Source organism: Carcharhinus amblyrhynchos, chromosome 4 (genome assembly GCF_965287045.1).
Source record: "Carcharhinus amblyrhynchos chromosome 4, sCarAmb.v2.hapA, whole genome shotgun sequence".
NCBI lineage: Eukaryota > Metazoa > Chordata > Chondrichthyes > Carcharhiniformes > Carcharhinidae > Carcharhinus > Carcharhinus amblyrhynchos.
The window spans coordinates 117,917,146-117,931,976 of NC_137327.1; positions in this window are offsets into that span (position 1 = coordinate 117,917,146).

A 14,831-nucleotide genomic window follows, 5' to 3' on the forward strand; every position below is an offset into this window, starting at 1 on the left:
CGCGCTCCCCCAGTCAACATTCACCAATTCTTCTCTCATCCTACCGTACTCCCCTCTGTTCAAACAAAGGATGCGTGTCCGGGAACCCACTTTCTCCTCCTCCATCTGCACCAGAAACTCCACCATACAATGATCACTCTCCCCAAGAGGATCCTTCACCGCAAGGTCCCTAATTCTACCCGCCTCATTACAGAACACCAGATCCAAGATAGCTCGCTCCCTCGTCGGCTCCAACACACACTGTTCAAGGAAACTATCCTGGCAGCATTCCAAGAACTCCTCCTCGAGCCCACCGCGTCCAACATGGGTCGACCAATCAATATGTAAATTGAAATCTCCCATAATTATGGTCGTTCCATTCCTGCACGCCGCACTTATTTGCGCGTTAACAGCCCGCCCCACCTCCAGATCATTATTCGGGGGCCTATAGACGACACCCACCAGCGTCTTCCTCCCTTTGCTGTTCCTAATCTCCACCCACAACGATTCCACGTTCTTCTCTTTGGTTCCTATATCATCCCTTGCTACCACCCTGATGCTATCCTTAATCAGCAGAGCTACGTCCCCCCGCTTTTACCTCCCGCCTATCCTTCCTAAACAAGTAGAAAAGCAAATTGTGCGGAGGGTGTAGAAAGTCTGCAGAGGGATCTAGATAGGCTGAGCGAGTGGACGAGGACCTGGCAGATAGAATACAATGTTGGCAAGTGTGAGGTTATCCACTTTGGCAGGAATAATAGTAGGAAGGACTACTACTTAAAGGGCGAAAAGCTGCAGCATGCTACGATGCAGAGGGACCTGGGGGTCCTTGTGCATGAGTCGCAAAAACCCAGCCTACAGGTGCAGCAAATGGGATGCTGGCCTTCATAGCGAGGGGGATTGAATATAAAAGTAGGGAGGTCTTGCTGCAACTGTTCAGGGCACTGGTGAGGCCGCAGCTGGAGTACTGTGTGCAGTTTTGGTCGCCGCACTTGCGCAAGGATATTTTGGCCTTGGAGAGAGTGCAGAAGAGGTTCACTAGGCTGATACCGGAGTTGAGGGGGTTAGACTATGAAGAGAGGCTGAATAGACTGGGCTTGTACTTGTTGGAGTTTAGAAGGATGAGGGGGGATCTTATTGAGACATATAAGATGATGAAGGGGATGGATAGGGTAGAGGTGGAGAGGTTCTTCCCGCTCAGAAGGGACAGCAGGACTAGAGGGCACAGCCTCAAGATAAGGGGGGGGTGCAGTTTAGAACAGAGTTGAGAAGGAACTTCTTCACTCATAGGGTGGTGAATCTCTGGAATTCTCTGCCCATTAAAGTGGTGGAGGCTACCTCGCTAAATATATTTAAGACGCGGATAGATAGGTTTTTGGCAGGCAAGGGAATTAAGGGTTATGGGGAGAAAGCGGGAAAGTGGAACTGATCCACTTCAGATCAGCCATGATCTTATTGAATGGCGGGGCAGGCTCGAGGGGCTAGATGGCCTACTCCTGCTCCTATTTCTTATGTTCTTATATTCTTATGTAATGAGTGTGGTTGACAGAGGGGAACCGGTGCATGTGGTGTTTTTAGATTTCCGTAAGGTGTTTGATAAGGTCTCTCACAAAAGGTTGCTGCAAAAGATTAAGGTACACGGAGTTGGGGGTAAAGTGTTAGCGTGGACTGGCTATCTAACAGGAAGTAGAGAGTTGGAATAAATAGGTGTTTTTCTGGTTGGCAGTTGGCGACTAGTGGCATGCAGCAGGGATCGGTGCTGGCGCATCAACTGTTTACCATATACATAGACGGTCTGGAGGAAGGGACCGAGTGTAGGTAACAAAGTTTGCTGATGACACAAAGATGAGTGGGAAAACGAATTGCGTGGAGGACACGGAAAGTCTGCAGAGAGATTTGGATAGGCTCAGTAAGTGGGCGAGGATCTGGCAGATGGAGTATAACGTTGGCAAGCATGAGGTTATCCAATTTGGAAGGAATAATAGTAAAATGGATTATTACTTAAATGGTGAAAAATTACAACATGCTACTGTGCAGAGGGACCTGGGGGTCCTTGTGCATGAATCGCAAAAACTCAGTCTGCAGGTGCAGCAGGTGATCAAGAAGGCAAATGAAATGTTGGCCTTTATCGCGAGGGGGATGGAGTATAAAAGCAGGGACGTCTTGCTGCAATTATACAAGATACTGGTGAGGCCGCAACTAGAGTACTATGTGCAATGTTGGTCCCCTTATTTGTGAAAGGATATATTGGCCTTGGAGGTAGTACAGAGAAGGTTCACCAGGTTGATACCGGAGATGAGGGGGTTAGCTTATGAGGAAAGATTGAGTAGATTGTACTTGTTGGAGTTTAGAAGGCTGAGGGAGATCTTATAGAGACATATAAAATAATGAAGGGGCTATACAAGGTAGAGGCAGAGAAATTATTTCCACTTAGAAAGGAAACAAGAACAAGGGGGCTCATCTCAAAATAACGGGGAATCAATTTAGAAAAGAGTTGAGGAGGAACTTCTTCTCCCAGAGGGTAGTGAACCTTTGGAATTCTCTGCCCATTGAAGCAGTGGAGGCTACCTCCTTAAATATGTTTAGTCACAGGTAGATAGATTTCTGATCAATAAGGGAATTAAGAGTTATGGGGAGCAGTCGAGTAAGTGGAACTGAACGACTATCAGATCAGCCTTGATCTTATTGAATGGTGGGGCAGGCCAAGGGGCTAGATGGTCTACTCCTGCACCTACTTCTTACATTCTTATGCTCCCCATATCATTAGCAGAATCAGCAATGCTGTTTACATTGGTGGAGAACTACAGTATACTTGATTAAGATGACTGGTGTTGGGGACCAGATCAGAAACTCCATTATTATGTTATGAAGTTATGATTAGACCCCAACTATTTTTGATTTTGACATGAGTGTGAACATAAGATGTTGCTCTCCAGGTGTGATTCTATTGAGCCACTAGGAACTTTTTATTTCAGCAAATTTTATTTTAACAATGGAGTTAAATTCAAACAAAAGCATAACTTTTAACAATTGAAATACTTAAAAATGACAAATTATAATTTTTAACTACTCTAAACTTCCAATTCAAACAATATCCCCACAGACATAAACCCCTATTCATAATCAGTTAATAAAAACATACAGGCTTACATGGGGTGCCAGGCTTTCAACCTTTTAACACCTCTGGACAGAGATCCAGAGAGACACCTGGCTTCTGACTCCCAGATTCTCCAGAGAATGATCTATCTTCAAATAGCAGAACTTCAGAGAAAGAGATCTGTTTTCTGACAGGTCTCAGGCTCTAATCTCCAGAGACAGGCAGAGCTACTGTACCCTATGGGTTCAAAACTGCAACTGGCTACTTGTTTCTCTGTAAGCCTGGCTCCATTCAGTCACATGATTTTCCTGTTAATCAACCTAATCAAACACTACTCTGAAAACCCCTGGGGAAAATACTAAAATATTAAAGATTAAAGCAAATACTCCAGCAATTAGGATCAATTATGCTTCTGCAGTCTCAACATATGTGGGTTGCCAGTTATAGACAAAGCAGCACCGGGTAAATAGAACTGACTTCGAAACAAAAGAAAAGAAGGAAGACACAAATATATTTCTTAAAGGCACAGTACTATTGCACTGGTAAAAGAAACAAGGGGGCAAGAGGCTTTCTTTTTAAAAGGAAGAACTTTTCTGTGACAATTTTCCATTGCAATGTCTCAACCAATTGTAGCCCACTTGCCAGCCAATCAAGCACCCTTTTCTCACATGGTATAACTTGCTTTTCCCTTTGAAATTGGATATTCTTGTATCTGTCTTGATAAGTGCAAGACAAAAAGCTTCAACAGCATTTTTTTCAGCAGCATGAAATGATTTTACGCAACTAACAAGTTTAGATCTGAAATACGCTGCCTGAAGAGTGTGGTGGACGTAAACTCAATTATGCTTTCAAAAGCAAATTAAATAGCTGAAACGAAAAAATATTTCAGGGCTGCAGGGAAACAGCGAGGGATAGCTAATTTGCTCTTGAGAGAGCCAGCATGGCTTGGCAGGTCAAATGGCTTCCGTTTCTTCTATAACCAATCTATAATGCTGTGATTCTACTCTATCCACTTATGAATCTTTCAACCAAATTATTGTTTCTGTTATCGCTCTTCATGCTGGGCTATGTCACCCTACAAGCAGTTGCTTCCAAGTTGGTCAAAAAGTATACTGCTATTCCAAAGCACCATTTTCTTTCAAGCTTACCTTCACTGACATCGATTAATTCCTCATCTGCATTGATGTCAACATTCTTGATTAACAAAATACTCCTCCTAGTCAAAGTACTCTCAGTTCTCATCCCTGAAATTTACATTGCAACCATACTGGAGCAATGATGGTGTGTTAATGTCACTGAATGAGCAATGCAGAGGGTCAGATTAATGGTATAGGCACTATGGCAGCTGGTGGAGTTTACGTTCATTGAATAATATTAGAATATAAAGCTAGTCTCAGTAATAGTGACCAGAAAATAGAATCGATAGATGTAAAAACACATCTCGTTCACTAATGTTTTACAATGAAAGTAATCTGCCATACTTAACTAGTCTTGCCGATATGTGAATCCAGATCCACTACAATGTAGTTGACTCATAGCTGCCCTTAGAGTCATAAAGTTCTACAGAACAGAAAAGGACCCTCTGGTTTATCATGCTTGCACTAGCCATCAAGAACTGATCAATTCTAATCCCATTTTGCAACACTTGGTTCGTAGCCTTGTACGCTATGAAGTTTCAAGTACCCATCTAAATGCTTCTCAAATGTCGTGACGGTTCCTGTCTTTATGACCCTTTCAGGCAATGAATTCCATCACCTTCTGGGTGGAAAGATTTTTTCTTCAAATGCTGTCTAAATCTCCTGCCCCTTACTTAATTCCATATCCCCTGGTTATTGACCCTCTACTAAAACGAAACATTCCTTCCTTTGCATCCTATCTGTGCCTCTCATAATTTTGGATAGTTCAGTCAGGTTGTCCCTGTTACCCACCACCCCCCCCCACCTCAGACTTCACTGCTCGAAGGAAAACAACCCCAACCTAATCTGTCTCTCTTCATCGCTGAAATACTCCAGCCCAGGCAACATCCTGGTAAATCTCTTCTGCACCCTTTCTAGTGCAACCACATCCTTCCTGTAGTGTGGTGACCAGAGCTACAAAGAGTATTCTAGCATGGTCTAACTAGCATTTCATGCAGCTCAATTATAACCTCCTTCCTCTGTATACATATTTCCTCCCAAAGTACATGGCCTCACACTATACAGTGTTAAATTCCATTTGCCATTGTTCTGCCCAGCCAATCTATATCGCCCTGTAATATAAGGCTTTCCTCTTCACTATTCAGCAGCTGACACCAAAATTGGTGCTGTGCCGATGTGGTTTTCTTTTCAGCCTGGAGATCCACTTTTTCAGCCTCCATGTCTGAGTGTGTACCTTCGCTATCTGAGGGGACAATGCGGAGTCAGCTTCGAACTAAGGGCTGCCACTGGCTATCTCCATGGCTCATGGCACGGCCTACTCAGGCAGGGACTTCCTGGTTCAGAGATGGTCCAAGTGCTTCTTTATGGCTTTACCCTGAATTTTAACCTTGTAAGATACTGGTTCCAATTTCTTCATAAAGATCCTAGGGACCCAAGTGGGACCATCCCTGAAGTTCGACACATGAACAAATTCACCCATTACAAAAGTTCTTTCTGTCTTTGGAGAATCAGTTTCTTTTTTGGATTTCTGTCAGCTGAAATTAGTATGAAACCATGATCCCATCAGCAGCACCACTGGAGCAACACCTGTTGTGTGTGTGGCATGGTCCTGTAATCGAACAAAATTTGTGCCAGTTTAGTCTCCATGGATGCCGTCAGTTGTTTCTTCATGCCATCTCTGAAGATTTGAACCACCCATTCTGCCAGTCCATTTGATATGCAGTACAGATGTGTTGGATACCATTGGAGAGCAGAAAGTTTTGGAAATCACATGAATAAAGGCTGTGGTGTTATATTCCAAATTTGCTGAAACCTTGTCGTAATTTCTCCATCATAGCCTGAGAAGTCATGAAGCCCAAATGGTGCACGCCCAACCACTTGTGTGCATCCACCACAATCAAAAACGTGGACCACATTTAGGGCCCCGCAAAGTTCACATGCATCCATGGCCTGCTAGGCCAGTAGGATTGATGTCAGGAGACTAAAGGTTTTCCTGGCACAGATCACATCGCTTCACCAAGTCTGTGATGCCAGAGTTAAGATTGGACCATCAGAGGTAACTCTTGGCTAGCATCTTAATTTTTGATACTTCCGTTAATATTGGACATCAGCCTGGGAGCGGAAAAATGACTCAGAATCCCCAACAGATGATCCTGTCTTCAACGCTAAGTTTAGCTTTCTTAATGAGGTAGGGTTTCATTTCTTCAGGGGGGTCATCTTTGGAAGCTACTGTATAGAATCATGTACCTTATTTTTGGTCCAGGCTTTTACATGCCTTGCTGACACAGGAAAAGTCTCCAAAAAGTTCTGAGTCAACATAACCTCTTCCAATGCTAGTAAAGGAACCAGGTTATGGGCAATCATAGGTGACACGTAGCATCAGCATTAACAATCCATGTTCCAGAAGATATTCAGCCAATAACAACTCCCAGTATTGCATGCAATCGGAGGCAACGGGGGAAAGTTCCTTGAGCCTATTCAATGAGGACAATCAGGTTTTATGGTTGATATCTATAAAAAACTGTTGACTATACACATATCGATGGAACATCTTCACACCAAATATGACCACCAATCCTTCCTTCGCAGTTTGAGAATACCTTTACTCCACATCTGAAAGGATCCTGGAGGCATACATGATGGATATTTTTAGTCCTGTCTTTCCAGTGATTGCCACCACACCAGCTCCATATGGGGAAGCATCACATGTTAATTGAAGTTATTTCTGAAGGTCAAATTGGGCCAGTAAGTTAGTAGACAGTAGCTGACATTTAACTTTAGAAAAGGCCTCTGCCTGCACAGTTTGCCAGGATCATCCCTGGTATTTCCACATCAGGGCATACAAGGAGGCCAGCATGGAAGTAAAATTCGGGTTAAATTTTCCATAGTAATTAACTAACCCCAGGAAGGATTTTAACACTGCGGTGTTACTTGGCATTGGTTCTTCCTTGATGGCGTTTACCTTATCCTCTGTTGCATGTAACTCCTTGCCATCTACTTGGTAGCCTAAATAAGTTACTTTGGTCAGTTGCAAAATGCATTTCTTCCTCTTTAAGCAAAGTCCCACTCTGGAAAATTTCTGCAAAATTTTGCGTTCCTAGGTCATGGAGGTCTGCAGCTACTGGGCCTTAAAGGGTGCCGAGAGAGTGTCCCATGTCAAAGCGGGGGGCTACTGATGGTGCTTCCCACCAACCCCCTCCCCTTCCCAGTTTATTTTGGGCTGTTCCTATACCCCAGAATTCCTCCTGCCAGCCTGAAAATTGAGGCTGGGTGTAAAATGGATCTTATGATCAATATTTGGCCGCTTATGGGCCTGAATTGAGATGATGGTGGGCTAGCCAAGGCCTTTATCAGGCCACTACCACCCCGCATTCACCTGATCCCAACCCTCAGCCGCACCTCACAACCCACTTCTATTTGAACTTCAAACCTTTTAGCTTTGGCTGCATGAGTCCCGTAGCATGGTGCTGTCTGGATAGATACTTGTGTCTGGCACTGGGTGGAAGGAAATCCCTGTTCTCCCTAATCCCGAGCGCAGTACTAATCTATGACAGTGACACAGAGAGGGGTCCGTGGGGCCAGCAGCATGGTACTGTTCATGACGACCGGCTTGGCATGGAGATGGAAGGCAGAAATCATACTACCCTGGGAAAACGGTGAACAGTGTAGTAGGAGCAGCCGAGCACTATGACAGGTAGGCTTGGTTGCATTCACCTCAAAGTTTCTTGCAAATTGAGGATGCTTTGTGTATGCTATCCTTATTCAATTGGGTTTTATACTGATATATTTTCAGATTGACATGAAACAAGATTAAAAGGCATGATTTGAAGCTGGCAGGCAGCTGTTTTAATGAACATTCATGAGATTCAAATCGCATTCACACCACCAGCCTGTGGGAAGACTGACCTGCCATTAATGGGCCTTTGGGAGAATGGTAAAGTGATTTTATGTGGGTTGGTATCTGACTTTTTCACTTTAGTTAGACTCTCTGTTTCTGCCTGCCACCATATCCATTGCCAGCTGAATGGTAGAAAACTGCCCATTATCTGTAACAATGGCTTGTGGCTTGTAATTAAGCACAACCTTAAATACAAAATTGTGCATTGTGTAATTGCATGTTATCACAAGAATTAACCACAACACAATGGGCCAGATTTTACCATTTGGAGACTAAGTGCCGGATCCGGACGTAAAACGAATCCGAGCCCAAAATCCCTGTTCCAGCGTGCCCATACATTCTTGTTGGCTTTGGTCTGGTCCACATGATGTGGATGTGCCGGCGTTGGACTGGGGTAAGCACAGTAAAAAGTCTGACAACACCAGGTTTTCTGTAATCTGTAATCTATAAACTGTCTGTGCTTTATATGCTCTGTCTGAGGCCAGAACTCTCCATTCACCTGACGAAGGGACTAACCCGAAAGCTTGTGCATTTACTATCAAATAAATCAGTTGGACTAAAACCTGGTGTTGTCAGACTTTTTACTGGTCCACATGAGCAGTTCGAAAAAAAGTCTGAAACAGCGTGCCTGGGCGCGAAAGACAAAAAACAGCAGAGAGAGGAGGGGGGTGGAGAAGAGAAAATAAGCCACGATTGGATCCCCCTGTGAGGCAGACGACCCCCCCCCCCCCGACCCCAGACCCTCTCTGTAGGTTGGGGGTGGGGTGGGCTCAGACGGATCTCTGGTTGGGGATGGGGCAGGCTCAGATGGATCTCTGGCTGGGAATGGGGCAGGTTCAGATGGATCTCTGGTTGGTGAGGGGAGTGGGCTCAGATGGATCTCTGGTTGAGGAGGGGGGTGGGCTCAGATGGATCTCTGGTTGTAGGGAGGTGGTGGAGATTCTCCCAAGTCCATCCTCCCTCCACCCTCCAGCACCCTGAAGCATCTGTTCCAAGCCCTTTGCATTGCAGCCCAAAATTCCATTCAGCTTTTTGATTACTTTTGCATCTTTGCATTAGCTTTTAGTAGTTTGTGTACATGGACACCCAAATCTCTTTTCTCCTCCATAGCGCCTAGTTTCATACCATAAAGGAAATATTCAAATTTGACATTCTTGGAACTTCTGAGTCAGTAATAAAAATTCACCCATTGAGGTAAGCTGACATTTAATTTGATATTTAGAAGTAAAATGTACAACCCTTAAAACAAATGCTGAGGAAACATGATTACAATTTGCGATGGTAAAGAAACCCTAATTGATCTTTCCGTATTGAAATATCACTCAATTCAATATTGTCCTGGATTAGGAGACTGCAGACATGATAAAGCTTATTTTGTAAGTGCTATACATACAATTTAGGTTCAATGCTATTGAACCTGAAATCGCTCATTCATTTGGAACAAAACTCATTCATTCTAGTTTAAAATATGATCTGTAGATTTATAACTCCTTAATATAAATATTTAAATGGGTCCACAATCTGGCTCTCTCTTCGCATTTATTGCACGTCATGGGCAACTGCATTTCAGAAATAGTATTCATAACAGTGTCCTTAAAAAATGTAAAGATTAATTTGTGTTTGTTTGATTGTATAGCAGGACGTTCCTTAGCTTACTGGCACTTTGTGTAATCCTGCTACGCATAATAGCAGTGCTACTGATGTAGATTGTAGTGATAATTGAACTGAGGGCAATGGAATGCTTTATGCTATTGATTAAGTGAACAGAAATAGGGAAAAAACTCAAATCTTCTGAAGGAGCATTGGAGGCTGCTGTTTACATCTGTTCCCAGATCCCTAGTTGCATTGTAAATAAATGTAACACTGAGTTGCACACTGCATGAACACCCATTGAGAGCATTATCTCTGGATTGAGGCCAAGTTACCACGTGGTTTGATCAGTAAAAACAGCGTGGTCTGAATCTGGAACACTGTCAGAATACATGCTAAGCTTGTCTGTTTCTTTGTTTTACTCAAATCTCAATCAGCTTTGGAGATTGTAATCTACTGCTGTTTGCTGTGAAATGTATTATATCCAGTGGAAAAAATCTCATCATGTTATTGTTGAACTGGATGAACTGTAACTTGTGTAAAGACCATTCTCTGTCGCAGAGAAATCCATTCCCTGTTTTGATTAAAAATATATTTTAATTAACTTTTAACTTAAACTCTAGTACACTGTTCATTTGACCTCTCTACTCCATAGTTATTGCTGATCCATGAAGCTGTCTTGCTCCCACACCATGGAACTTTTCCTAAAACTCCGTTGTCTTTCCCTCCTAACATTAAAATTTATGTAACACTGTAATGTAACCATAGCCACATAGCACTATTTAGAAAACAGGATTTATTTTGGTGTCCTAGTTAATAATTATGCCTTAGTCAATATACAAACAGATTATCTGGTGATTTTTGCATTACTGTTCATGGGATTTTGTTGCATTCAAATTGGTTGCTGCATTTGGTACTTTACAACAATGACTACTCTTCAAAAGTACTTCTTGTATGGCTATAAAGCACTTTGGAATGGAAATTGATTGTGAAAAGTATTGGATAAATCCAACTCTTTCTTTCCGCCCTCAATTTATGACTGGGACCAGATTTTCAAAAGCCCATGGGGAGGAGTTCGGGTGCGGTTACTGTGTTAGTCTTCAATGCTTCTGAAACACACTGCAGTTTCAATGTGAGGACAGGGTGAGGAGAAGAGAGTCTGCAACCCATGCACCACCACTTAAGACATTAGGTTTTGGGCTAATCAACAGAGTGGAGAGGGCCGGAAGGAGCTTTTTAAAGCAGCGAATGGGGAAAGCGAATGGCCTGGAGCACGTTAGTATGCAGCTGTTGGGAGAACTACAGGTGCTATAATGTGATGTTGCTGCTGAATTAAAACATTGAAAAAAAGTTTTATTGAAACTAAGGTGCTCAATGGTGTCACAAAATTGCCATCACTTGAGCAGAGTGGGTCAAAAACCAAGGGGTTAACCAATTGACCACTGGTATGCACCATGGTCCTCTGATTTTCTGCTTGCTACCATCTGCAAGGTAATGGCAAGACCAAACATGGATGCTGTCTGGCTTGGAACATTGCATTCTCCAGACTGCCCTACACCATTAATTGAAATGTAGTAAGCAACCGGGGGTTGGTTTAGCTCAGTTAGCTGGACAGCTGGTTAGTGATGTAGAGTGACATCAACAGCACTATTAAATCACCATTAGTGGTTATTTGGGACTTTGGCAACCTTACTTACTTTAATTAGGAACGAGTAGCTTTTGTGTATTTGGCTTCCACAATGCAAACTAAGCGATGATGTGAGAACATGATGATGTGGCTACAAAAGAGGTTACATGGTGGGATCATAGGAATTATCCTCAGGTGCATGGGCAGATTGTTGAAGTAGCTGTCTCCCAGTATAAAACACAGTCCTCGATAGTCATGCGTTCAGTTCAACAAACCAAAGATCAGATGGATCAATGCAATATTACACAGCCACCCTGTAAATATTGACAAGGAAATGTGCGTCTGGAACTCTCACTGATGAACTAATCGGAGATCGAATAGTTTGTGGAATTCATAGCAATTTATTCCACAAGTGAGAGAACGATCTAAGTTTTAAGCAGCTATTAATATCTGTATGTTCAACATCAGAAAAAGAGGCCGAGATTTTAGATGGGAAACAGAAGTATTTGCAGTACAGGGGGCACCTTGCTCCAACTGCAGTGACCATCACCTTCCAAACAGAACAACTTGTTGGCAAGTGGGAAAAGATACAACAAATATAGAAAGTGGAATCACTTTGCTAAGCGCTGAAAATGGAAACCACAGCAGAGCCCCTCTGCCATCAGCTACTGCAGCTGGTCGGTCCGCCATGGGTAAGAGCTTTAGTAAGGTGAATGAATTGGAGCTCAGCCAAAGCAGTGAAGCTACAGAGCCTCCAACATCACTCTATTCTGAAAGTCTTGACACAGTCACAGAAAAGTGTGAGATCCTCACTACGCTCAACATAATTAACAAAAACACAGACTGAAGATAAAGATTGATACTGCAGCAAAGTGTAATGTATTATTCATATAACTATGGTCTAGTTATGTGAACTAGACCATATGCAGCACCAGACCCCAGCACCCCAATGGCTTATGGGAGACAAACCATCCACACCGAAGCTGTAGCACCCTCTACTTCACTTAGGGCAATGTCATGTTTCATATAGTTGATCAGAACATAAAGCCACCATGAGCACTTTGGGACAGCCTTATTGTGCGGCTAATTCTCTTCGTCCAGAAGTGCATGCTCTAAAATACCAAACCCCAGAGATGACAGCACACAAAGACCTTATTAATTGTGACATTATTGGTAAGCCACCGGTTGTACGCCACATGAGACTAAATTTGATACCAGTCTATGCTCTGGAAAGTGTATCAGAAGCCATGAAGCAGAAAGTAATTAATAGAAACGTAGAAACTTAGAAACTAGAAGCAGGAGTAGGTCACTTGCTCCTTCGGGCTAGCTCTGCCATTCATCTTGATCATGGCTGATCATCGAATTCAATATCCTGATCCATAGAATCATAGTCATAGAGTCATGGAGGTTTATAGCATGGAAACAGGCCCTTCGGCCCAACTTGTCAATGCCGCCCTTATTTTATTTTTAAACCTCTAAGCTAATCCCAATTGCTCGCATTTGGCCCATATCCCTCTATACCTATCGTACCCATGTAACTATCTAAATGCTTTTTAAAAGATAAAATTGTACCCGCCTCTACTACTACCTCTGGAGGCTTGTTCCAGACACTCACCACCCTCTGTGTGAAAAAATTGCCCCTCTGAACACTTTTGTATCTCTCCCCTCACCTTAAACCTATGCCCTCTAGTTTTAGACTCCCCTACCTTTGGGAAAAGATATTGACTATTCACCTTGCCTATGCCCCTCATTATTTTGTAGACCTCTATAAGGTTATCCTTCAACTTCCCACGCTCCAGAGAGAAAAGTCCCAATCTATTGAGCCTCACCTTATAACTCAATCCATCAAGTCCCGTAGCACCCTGGTAAATATTTTCTGCACTCTTTCTAGTTTAATAATATCCTTTCTGTAATAGGGTGACCAGGATTGCTTACAGTATTCCAAGTGTGGCCTTACCAATGTTTTGTACAACTTCAACAAGACATCCCAACTCCTGTATTCAATGTTCTGATTGATGAAACCAAGCATGCCGAATGCCTTCTTCACCACTTTGTCCATTTTCAAGGAGCTATGAACATGTACCCCTAGATCTCTTTGTTCTGTAAATTCTCCCCAGCTCTCTACCATTAACTGATCCTGTCCTGGCTCAATCTACCAAAATGCATTACCTCACATTTGTCAAAATTAAACTTCATCTGTCATTCGTCAGCCCACTGGCCCAATTGATCAAGATTCCGCTGCAATTGGAGATAACCTTCCTCACAGTCCACCATGCCACCAATCTCGGTGTCATCTGCAAACTCATTAACCATGTCCTCCAAATTCTCATCCCTCCCTTTCTCACATATGCCTTGATCCCTTTAGGCCGAAGAGCTATATTTAATTTCTTCTTGAAATCAGACAGTGTTTTGGCCTCAGCCACATTCTTTAGTTGTGAATTCCACACATTCGCTGCCCTCTGGGTGAGGAAGGTGGTAAATGAGTTGCATCAGATGATGGCATTAGGAGCCATAACTCCTATTAATGAAACCACGGAATGGGTTTCAGTAATGATGGCCACAGCAAACATAGGTGACATGGTCAGGCTATGTATTGATCCAGTGCTGGTCAGATCTCAGCACTCTATGAAGACAGGGGAACAGGTGATAGTAGGCATGCTAAATGCCAAGATGTTCAGAATTCTCAATGCAAAATGCAGTTTCTAGAAGGCCCTGTTACATGAGGAATCATCAAAACTAATCACATTCCTGTCTCCAGTAGGCCGATATCATTTTTTTCATATACCTAATGGGATCTTTACTGGTTTTCCAGTGACGCATGGAACAACTCATTGCAGGTTAATCTTGCAAAATCATTGTTGATCACATCCTGCTTTTGGGTCATGCTACAAGAACATGATGCAGGTCTTTGTCCTGATTCAGGGACCATATAGCTGAAGCTTAACCCTGCGAAATACAGATTCAGGGTCAACCAAGTTCCTTATGTGGGCCATTTATTTACTCGTAGTGGATGGTATAAAGTCCAATTCAGACAAGACAAGGGCTACATGACAGATGGCCATTCCTGTGGACAGGCATGCTTATAGTGCTTTCTTCGTATGCCAAATTATCTAAGTTTATCCTGTGTTACAGTGAGGTCACCAGACTTCTTTGTCAACTTCTGTACCAGGACATCGACTGCTTTGGTAAGAGCACCACCCTGAGGTCTTCAGCAAAGCACTCTCAGCTCCCCCCGCCCCCCCGGTAAGTGTGGGTATTTAAGCACCCATACTTACATCAGACTTGTGCAGTCTGCAACCAGAATGGCAGACCAATTGCCTTTGATTCAAGTGGCCTCACTGACATTGAGACTCGTTACACATTTGCCAGAAATTTCATGACTTCATACGTTTGCCCTGCAACTGTTGAAACAGATCAACAGCCATTCAATAATATCTTGAAAAAAACCTCTCCACACTGTGACTACACAGCTGCAATGCATGATGCTAAAGATGCAACGTTACAATT